The following is an 8,040-nucleotide window of genomic DNA, read 5'->3' on the forward strand; positions in this document are numbered from 1 at the left end:
TGGGGACGGATCCAGGCTTTCAGACATGGAGGTGTTTGAGGATGAGGTCCTGGCTGAGGGAGGCCAATCAAGCAATAGGAGATTGGCACATGATCAATGAAGATTTTACTGTATGGCTAGATCTGGAAGTCTGATCCTTTCCTTTACCCAGCTTTTAAAGAAGGGCAGGGGTACAATGGTGTTGTATTCTAGATCTGTAATACATACTGTGTTTTCAAAAATGGCTTATATCTTTGCTAGCAGATGTGTTTCACTTAAGCTGCAGTTTCAACACTTCGTAAAAGAACTCGAGTGTTACCCATTACTGTGCTGAGGAAGCTTCCAACATGCAGTCAGATGACACATTAGGCCATGCCTGTTTCTCTTCACTTAGCATATACTGTGACTTAGAGGATGACCTGTGCCACTGTGGATTTTCATAGTATTTTTATTGTGAAACCCACAAAAGGAGATTTCAGAAGTGCTGTGTGGTGTACAGTCTGTGTGACTGCTGTCAGCGATTTGTTCCTAGTATCCGACTTGGGAAAGGGAAATGCAAATGAAACATTTGTCTCCTTGGAAAAAAGGCTCTGAACTACTTGAATTGGAGGGACAGGCAGAGGCTGCTTTGCAGATCAGAGCTGTCCTCTACACATGCAGTGGAGAGCAGAATATGCCTTTGCACTTCTTGACTGTTGGTACAAATTTGCAGCGCCTGCTCACCAGCTGGTCACATGAGGTGGTGACTCCTGCCCCTCCCCAGGTGGGAGACCCTGAATAAAATTAATTGATGATGGTAAACTTGGCATCTTTCAGCAAAGAAGCTAAAACACTGGCTCTAAGTATGACTCCCCCCTGCTGTGGTCCCTTTTCATCGGGCTGGCACAGAGGGGACACACAGCACTGCCCACTGTGCCACAGCTGCTCCAGCCTGCAGCAACATGCTGTTTCAAGGTTGTCAGTCCAGCAGCTGTCATGATCCCTGCATGGATGCAGACTTCTAAAAGGAGCTGCAAAATGTCAGGGATTTTATTTGTGTGACCTGCCCCCACTGTGCACACCAGAGTTGATGCACAGCACAGGAATGTGGGTAAGATTATGGAAATAAGCACACAGACATACACAAGAACTTCTGCTTTGTTTCATTATGACAGGGGGTTCATTTCTGATGGCTATGCACATGCCTGCACGCAGTGGGCTTCTACCTCCTTCTGACACAAAAGGCTCCCTGATCTGCCCTGGGTCACAGCACAGTTTTCATTCCCTCCTCTACTCTGGCCTGCTGTTTTGTTATAAGCATCCCACCTGGTTACAGTGCTCAGCTGAAATCGCATTGTTCTTTGGGAGCTGTGTCTCCACCACTGTTCTGTAGATAAACAAGGCAGGTAGCAGGACCACAGCCTGGTGCCCATTACACCTGGAGAATAGCACCTCTTGTCCCATCAGATGTAAAATTCTTAGGAATCATTTTTGCCATGACACCATTCTCCCACAGAACAGATCCCACCCTCATGGCAACTGCAGTGAAATGCTGAGAAAATTGAGATGCACCCACAGAAAGAAAGCAAACTTGAAGGCTGAAGTGACATAAGCATTTTGATTGTAGTTCTCTGTCTTTTCAGGTTTTTACTTTGTCACTCCCATATTTTTCTGAGATCATCTATGCTGCCAGTGAAAATCTAACTTGATCTTTTTTTTGAAAGTAAATACAGCCTATTTTGAGCAACACTGGTCAAATGTTTCTAGTTAGAAGTGGAAAGGAAAAGGAAAACTTCTCTTTGTTTTATAAAACAAGTTTTGCTGTCCCCTGCCCTTTGGCTTTCTAGTAGCTAAAATGACTTAGAGCAGGAATAAATCATTTGGCATAAATATATTCTTGGAAGAATACTACCCTGAGGTTTCCCCAGATCTGAAGTTAGTTTTATGTAGTAGAGTTTTACTATGTGCACATCTGGTGTGTTTTGTGAGCCATCAAGACTTAGGTCTGTGTGCACATTTCCACTTCTTAGACTCAAAGAAGACAATCAACATTTTGTCCCTCACTTAGAAGCTTCTGGCTTCTAGTTTCATTGCAATTGATATTTAGGAACCATGTGTATTGTTTATTTACCTCATGCCGTTGCTGCAAAAGATGCAACTCATCCCCTGCACCTTCATGGGTTGCTCATGCGAAGTCACAGTTCTGCTCTTACCTGCTGTTTTCCCTGCTCCTGAGGGCAGGGATCTCTCACCCCACTGCTGCCTCTTGTCCCTCCAAAAAACAAGCACTGCCTTTGCCTAGTCCAGACTCTTTGCTCTAGACTGTGTAAAAAGTTTGTGCAGCTAACAAATAAAAAAATTATTTTGATTATATAGCATGTATTTCTGGAATCGTGTTATTTCACATGACCTTCATGTGTCTGTTTTTAAAAAGTAAGATTATGATGTTGGTGATCACATAGAAGAGTTTGAGAAGCAAAAATCATCAACATCAAAAATCTGATGACAAACAAATATCCTTAGAATTCATAATTGTTAAAAAACCTGTTTTATTTTTACAACAGTCTGATGAAAAACAGAGTCATTAATTCTGAATGCTGATAGCTGGGGAGCACTGGTGAGAAGGCTGGGTATGCACTTCAATGAACCATGGCTGAGTTTAATACTGATAAGAGAATCTTGAAATGTCAAGAAAAGCAGCTGCACATTTGGGTTTTACTGTAGAAACCACTGTGAATACAATATTGCTGCTAGCAAGAATTTTTCTTGCTTCTTTCCAGTCCCGTGAGATACTTTTCTCTCTCACGGAAGGTACTAGCAGAGTTCTATAAACTATGAATATCTGCGACCTTGCAGAGCTTTGCTTATGGTACAGTAGAAAAATCTTTTGACAATGGATGTTTTAGGATTTTAGCCAATCACCCCCAAGGAGTGGCTGATCCTTTGACCAATTAGACTATGAAGAAAAAAGTCTATAAAAGAGTTTGTAAAATAATTAAATAAATCAATCTTGCTGCACAATTCCTGCCTGTTGGATTTCTCTTCTCCTCCCTACCACTGCAGGATACCGTAATAAACCCCTGCCATTGCATATTGAGAAGCTTTTCAGGTAATGAAGTGTGTGGGACATTCTTCATGGTATCTAGCCAAACATGTAAAATACCGGATGAAAGAGGAAGGTAAAGATAGATAAAGACTGAGAAGTTGTTAGTCTTGTATCTACAATTCCTAGACCAGCTAAAAGGTAGGTGGGAGATTTTTGACCTTTTGTTCTGGCCTGTGACTAGGCATATGCCTAAACATGTCTCAATTTCTTTTGAGGATAGATTTTTAAAATTATTTTTACAGTTCGTACATGCTTTTACCTGATTCTTTGCAAACACATGGGGCCTCAGAGATGTAAACTAAATGTAAACTAAAGCACCTTCAAGTTCTTTGTGTTTTGCATCATTTTTTTCCTTTGAAATAACACTGTAAAATACCACAAGAAAATTCCATCTTGTGAAGTCTGCTTTAACTCGTGGGCTGTTTCTTAACTCATTTGGTGAAGAACTACTGCAAAGGATCCGATCACACCAAAGTGTGTTTTCCAGCAGTGTTCATGCAAAGGATCCCGAGCAGAGCTGTGTGTGCCTGATTTTCTGTGCCAAGATTAACGGTGTGGAATAGCAGCCACTCCAGAGTAAAAGATTCTTTTTGCATTTTTCCCACATTATCCCACATGACTGAAATGTAGAAAGTCATACTTTTGAACATGTTGAGAGCCAATAGATATTTTAACTGAGAGGTTTCAGGTAAGTGCTATTAGAAGCAGTAACCTACCTGGGTGTGAATGCAGGGCTTGAGGTACACAGGTGCATACAAAGCAATTTATCCTAAATTTTAGGACACACTTTGTAGTATGGATGTAATATGAAGAACACATTATTCAGATTGATGCACTTAATACTATCTTTATCCTGCTGTCTGGACTAAGGTCTCTACTGAGGGCCTCCAAAATCTTCCAGCATGTGAAGACTAGGTTAAGCATGCAGCTTAACCTAGAGGGAGATTCACTGTAGTAGGTCTGGCAGTATAAAAGCAGGGAAAAAGAGCTTTTTTTAAGATTGGGTGCTCCTAAGAAGTGCTGAGTGTTATATAGATGTTATCTCCTACCTAAGTTCCCAGGCAGAAGGCTGAGCATGTGGTATTTTTTGCAATCTGTTCCTCTGCTCAAGAATGGTCTTGGCACAGATACCATATGCACAAGCATTGTATTAAAAGTAGGTTTGATTATTTCCCATGGTAATAGTAAAGCAGTAGATGTGGCAGTAGGTAGAGAAACATTATAATGAGTGCAAATGGAAGCTCATTTCAGTGGTTGTTCACATTCCACTGCTTCTGCTGCTGTAAGAAAGGTGGCTGGGAGATAACACCCACAGTGCAGCAGCCTGACAGCTACCTTTCTGCATTAACTTAGACTGCAATAAAGCACAGCCTTTTTGAAACAAAGTTCAAGTAGCCAGAGCCTCTCTGTGGAAATTAATTTCCTCTGGAAGCTAGTTCCACGTAACTCATCACCTACTTCACTGAACATTAGTCAGCCCTGTCGCTGGTGACAGAAGTGCTTGACAGAGCTGCTGGAAAGTGGGTCAGGTGGTGGATAAAACATAGCCTGCTTCCCCAGGCTGCTTTTAGTGTGGACCTCCTGAGACTGCAGTAAATAATAAATACCTGCAGGCCACCGTGGGCACTTTGAGTGCTGCTGCAAAGCTTGTCTTTGGTCCATGAGAGGAGGAAACCATACAATGATATAAATCCATGTAGTAGGTATGCAGGAAGAAACTTTTGGCTACCCATCTCGGGGAGCCATATACTACTGTTGGATGATGCAATTTCTACCCTCATAGGCCTGCTTCCTAGACTGGATAGCTGAGGACTTCATTGGTGTGGTGGTAGCAGCTGTTTGTTGTCAATTCGTCACCAGTGGCACTGGTAAGAGGAGGCCTGGGGCACTGCTCCTGGGCAAACACCCAGCTGTGCCTCCTTACAGGGGCAGATTTTTGGCTGAGAGCAGTGTTCAGTGACACAACAACCATTTCATGTCTTCCCCATAGGAAAAGGCTGTGGGCCATAGAAGTTAATGTCTTTTAGAAGTCTTTATAAGAAGTGCAAAGCTGTGCTGTTTCATGCTTTTTAAAAGTCACATCTTTTATTTGAAAAGGAACCTGCAAAGAACTAAAACAGAATGAAGTTTGTGATCTATTTTTGTGCTGTATAATGATCTATTCCTTTCTCTTCCTTTTCCCTCTCTCCTTTCCTTTCTCTTTTCTATTCCTCCCTAGAAAGGTTAGGGGTTTTCTTAGTTACTGTTTGACAGCTTGTTATCCAGACTGTAAACACTGAATTTCAGTACTTCCAATCACTGGAAGAATTAAGGCACTGAATCACTAACAAGGCATTACTTTGTTCCAAATGTTTGTTTGTGATTGATGGTAAACAGATTTAAAAAAAGACAAAAAGGATTAAAATATCCTCTTTACTAAAATACTCACCCTGCAATTTTCTTCCACAAAAATGTTTGGACGACTCTATTCATACACATTTCTTGTTTTCTGTCAGAGTACTCCAAAGAACTTTTACCCTTCCTTCATCACCACTCTGCTTGGATGTCTTCGTAGTGATGGGAGACAACATCTGTGTGATTCCAAAGGTGAAGTTCCATGTCTTGTCTGAGTCTTACAAACAACTTGTATCTACTGAGTGGGAGAGATCCTCTTCCTCCTTGTTCTCCCTACTCCTGCTCTTGCTTTCTGCTGTGCAGTGTCATGCTGAGCACGTAAAACATTTTACTGAAGCAACTTTGTCTCTATCCTGGAAGAAGAAAATATTGCTTTCTTTCTGAGATAATTTGCTGCTGGATTTCTGGATTGTATCAATTCCCAGGAGCTCCCAGAAAGCATCAGAACTGGTGGCAGATAAGCAAGACAGAATGTCTAGGAGTCATGTAGGGACTGTGGGATTTCCATGTTTGAGCAGTGGCAGTGAAATGTTGGATGGACTCAGTCATCCTGTGCTGGTTCTCCACCGAGATGAAGTCACTCATCACTTGAGCTGCAGTAACTCACCGTATGTGAGCTCTCGGCCTGCCTCCAGAATGAAGGGGGGATGTGCTCACATAAAAATCCTCTCCCAAATAGTCAGCTGGGATGAGTGTTCCCACTGTCTCTCAAGCCACATTTCACCAGAATGAGGGCTGCACTTACCGGAACTACTCTTTAGCAGCAGTGTATTACCTTGCTGTGGATTGTATTCCTTCTAAGGATTCTCAGGGTAAAAAGAGGTGTGGATTTTGTCCTTCCAGAAGTTTCTTGATAGTGATTAGTGCATGGTTACCCTTGAGGTGAAGCTAATCAGAGGAAAATTTGAAGAAGAGAGTTGCCCACATTGGAAGTGGAAAGTTGGATTAGTATATGCAAATTACAAAGGGACTGAAGAGTTATGAAATACAGTGCCAGTGGATCAGCTCCCTTTACTCTTGCCAGGCTGTCAGAACTTCATCCCCACTGGCTAGCAGTCACATCTGTGTGTCTCCCAGTTCCCTCGGTACAGGGAAGCAAGGAAACTGAGGTATCTCCTGGGAAACAACACCTTTGTTAGGCTTTTCAGGGGATGCTACACAAAAGAAAAAAGCAGAAAGGGCTTTAACAGGAAAACAGAGAGGTGCAACAGTCTGAGCAGTGTGAACATTATATTGTTGGATGGGCACTCTTGCCTTTAATAGGTTATCTTTTTCCATTAGAGGACTGTTTAAATTTTTAAGTGGTGCACAGGCTCATAAGGGCTTTTACTGCGTGGGTTCCCATTTTCATGTGGGTTTTGAATGTGTGGGAAAAGCTGATGCATTAAGATCTATTTCCAGTCTTCCCCTTGGGAACTATTGATGGTCATTTCATCTTTCTTACATGACTTTTAAGATCCCCAAACCCCTCCCCCCCAAATGAAAAAGAAAAAAAAGGGAAATTATTTTCTGGTTATTTCCCAGTGAGAAATCTTACAGAGGAATACCAGGGCTGAAAACAAGAAGCAGAACATAAATTCCAAACAGCTTACATTCAACTAAACCCACAATCAGCATCCCAAAATTAATTTTGACATAAGTTTCAAATAAAGTTCTTGTAGGGTAAAGGAAAAAAAGCAGAAATAAATGATGATTTTTTGGTCATGATTTGGATTAAGAATACTTAAATAGTTGTGCAGATGTACAATATCTCTAGCAATATGACTGGCTTCCAGATGGGAGGGGGGAAATTATATTAATGAATTATGGGTCTGATGAAAGGTCATTCTTCTTCTGTCACATAGACTTCAAATCAGTCACTGTGTGTCCCTTGCTCCTTCTTCTAAGTGGAGTGCTGCATAATCCAAAATGTCTTTTCCCTGGTGTTTTGCTGATAAAGTAATTTCTAATTTGCTTTAAAACTTGTTATAGGTATGAAGAGAAGCTTAGTTGTATAGAGAAAATGCTCCTCACTTTGAAGATCTCGTTTGAAGGGCCAATGGAGAAACACCCTGGAATTCAAGATACTTCAGAGAAAAAAGCAGGGAAGCACACAAACACAAGAAAGAAAGGTAAGCATCCTGTCTATTGGAGAAATTGCCTTGAAGTAAGAGAAATTATTTCCCCAGAGATAATTTGGTCCTAGGAGTCAAATTGTCACTAAATAAAAAGCCAAATCAAGAGCAGCAAATTGATTTTGCTTCCAGTGTCTTTCCTCTAATTTTTCCCTAATTAAAAAGAGAAGAAGGATGTGATAAATCCAGGTATTTTTTAGCTCACTGCTGCAGTCATCCCTGAAGAACCTCTTCCCTGTATCCATTTTATTGGTGGGAAGTGGCATGAAAGCCTCTAGGTTAAATTTTCAGAGATGAACACTTACATTCACTTTAATTGGAAAAGCAATGGTTACAAATAGTGAATATCTACTGCCTATTGTTAGGGAAAGTTGTATGCTCAACATCTATGAGAAAAGGGTCACGTACATAAATGTGAGGTGTAAGCACTCAGGTCTAGTTTTGGACTGTAAGTGATCCAGCCAAGCA

At 41.3% G+C, this 8,040-nt stretch overlaps 1 long non-coding RNA gene across 1 annotated transcript; it reads left to right on the plus strand.

Moving 5' to 3' along the window:
• The first annotated feature begins 5,059 nt into the window (after positions 1-5,059).
• Positions 5,060-7,563, plus strand: LOC138106858 (uncharacterized). Its single transcript, XR_011149156.1, has 3 exons — positions 5,060-5,190; positions 5,560-5,650; positions 7,430-7,563. It is a non-coding gene; the product is annotated as an uncharacterized lncRNA (long non-coding RNA).
• The last annotated feature ends 477 nt before the right edge of the window (positions 7,564-8,040 follow it).

The sequence above is a fragment of the Aphelocoma coerulescens genome, chromosome 2 (genome assembly GCF_041296385.1).
Source record: "Aphelocoma coerulescens isolate FSJ_1873_10779 chromosome 2, UR_Acoe_1.0, whole genome shotgun sequence".
NCBI lineage: Eukaryota > Metazoa > Chordata > Aves > Passeriformes > Corvidae > Aphelocoma > Aphelocoma coerulescens.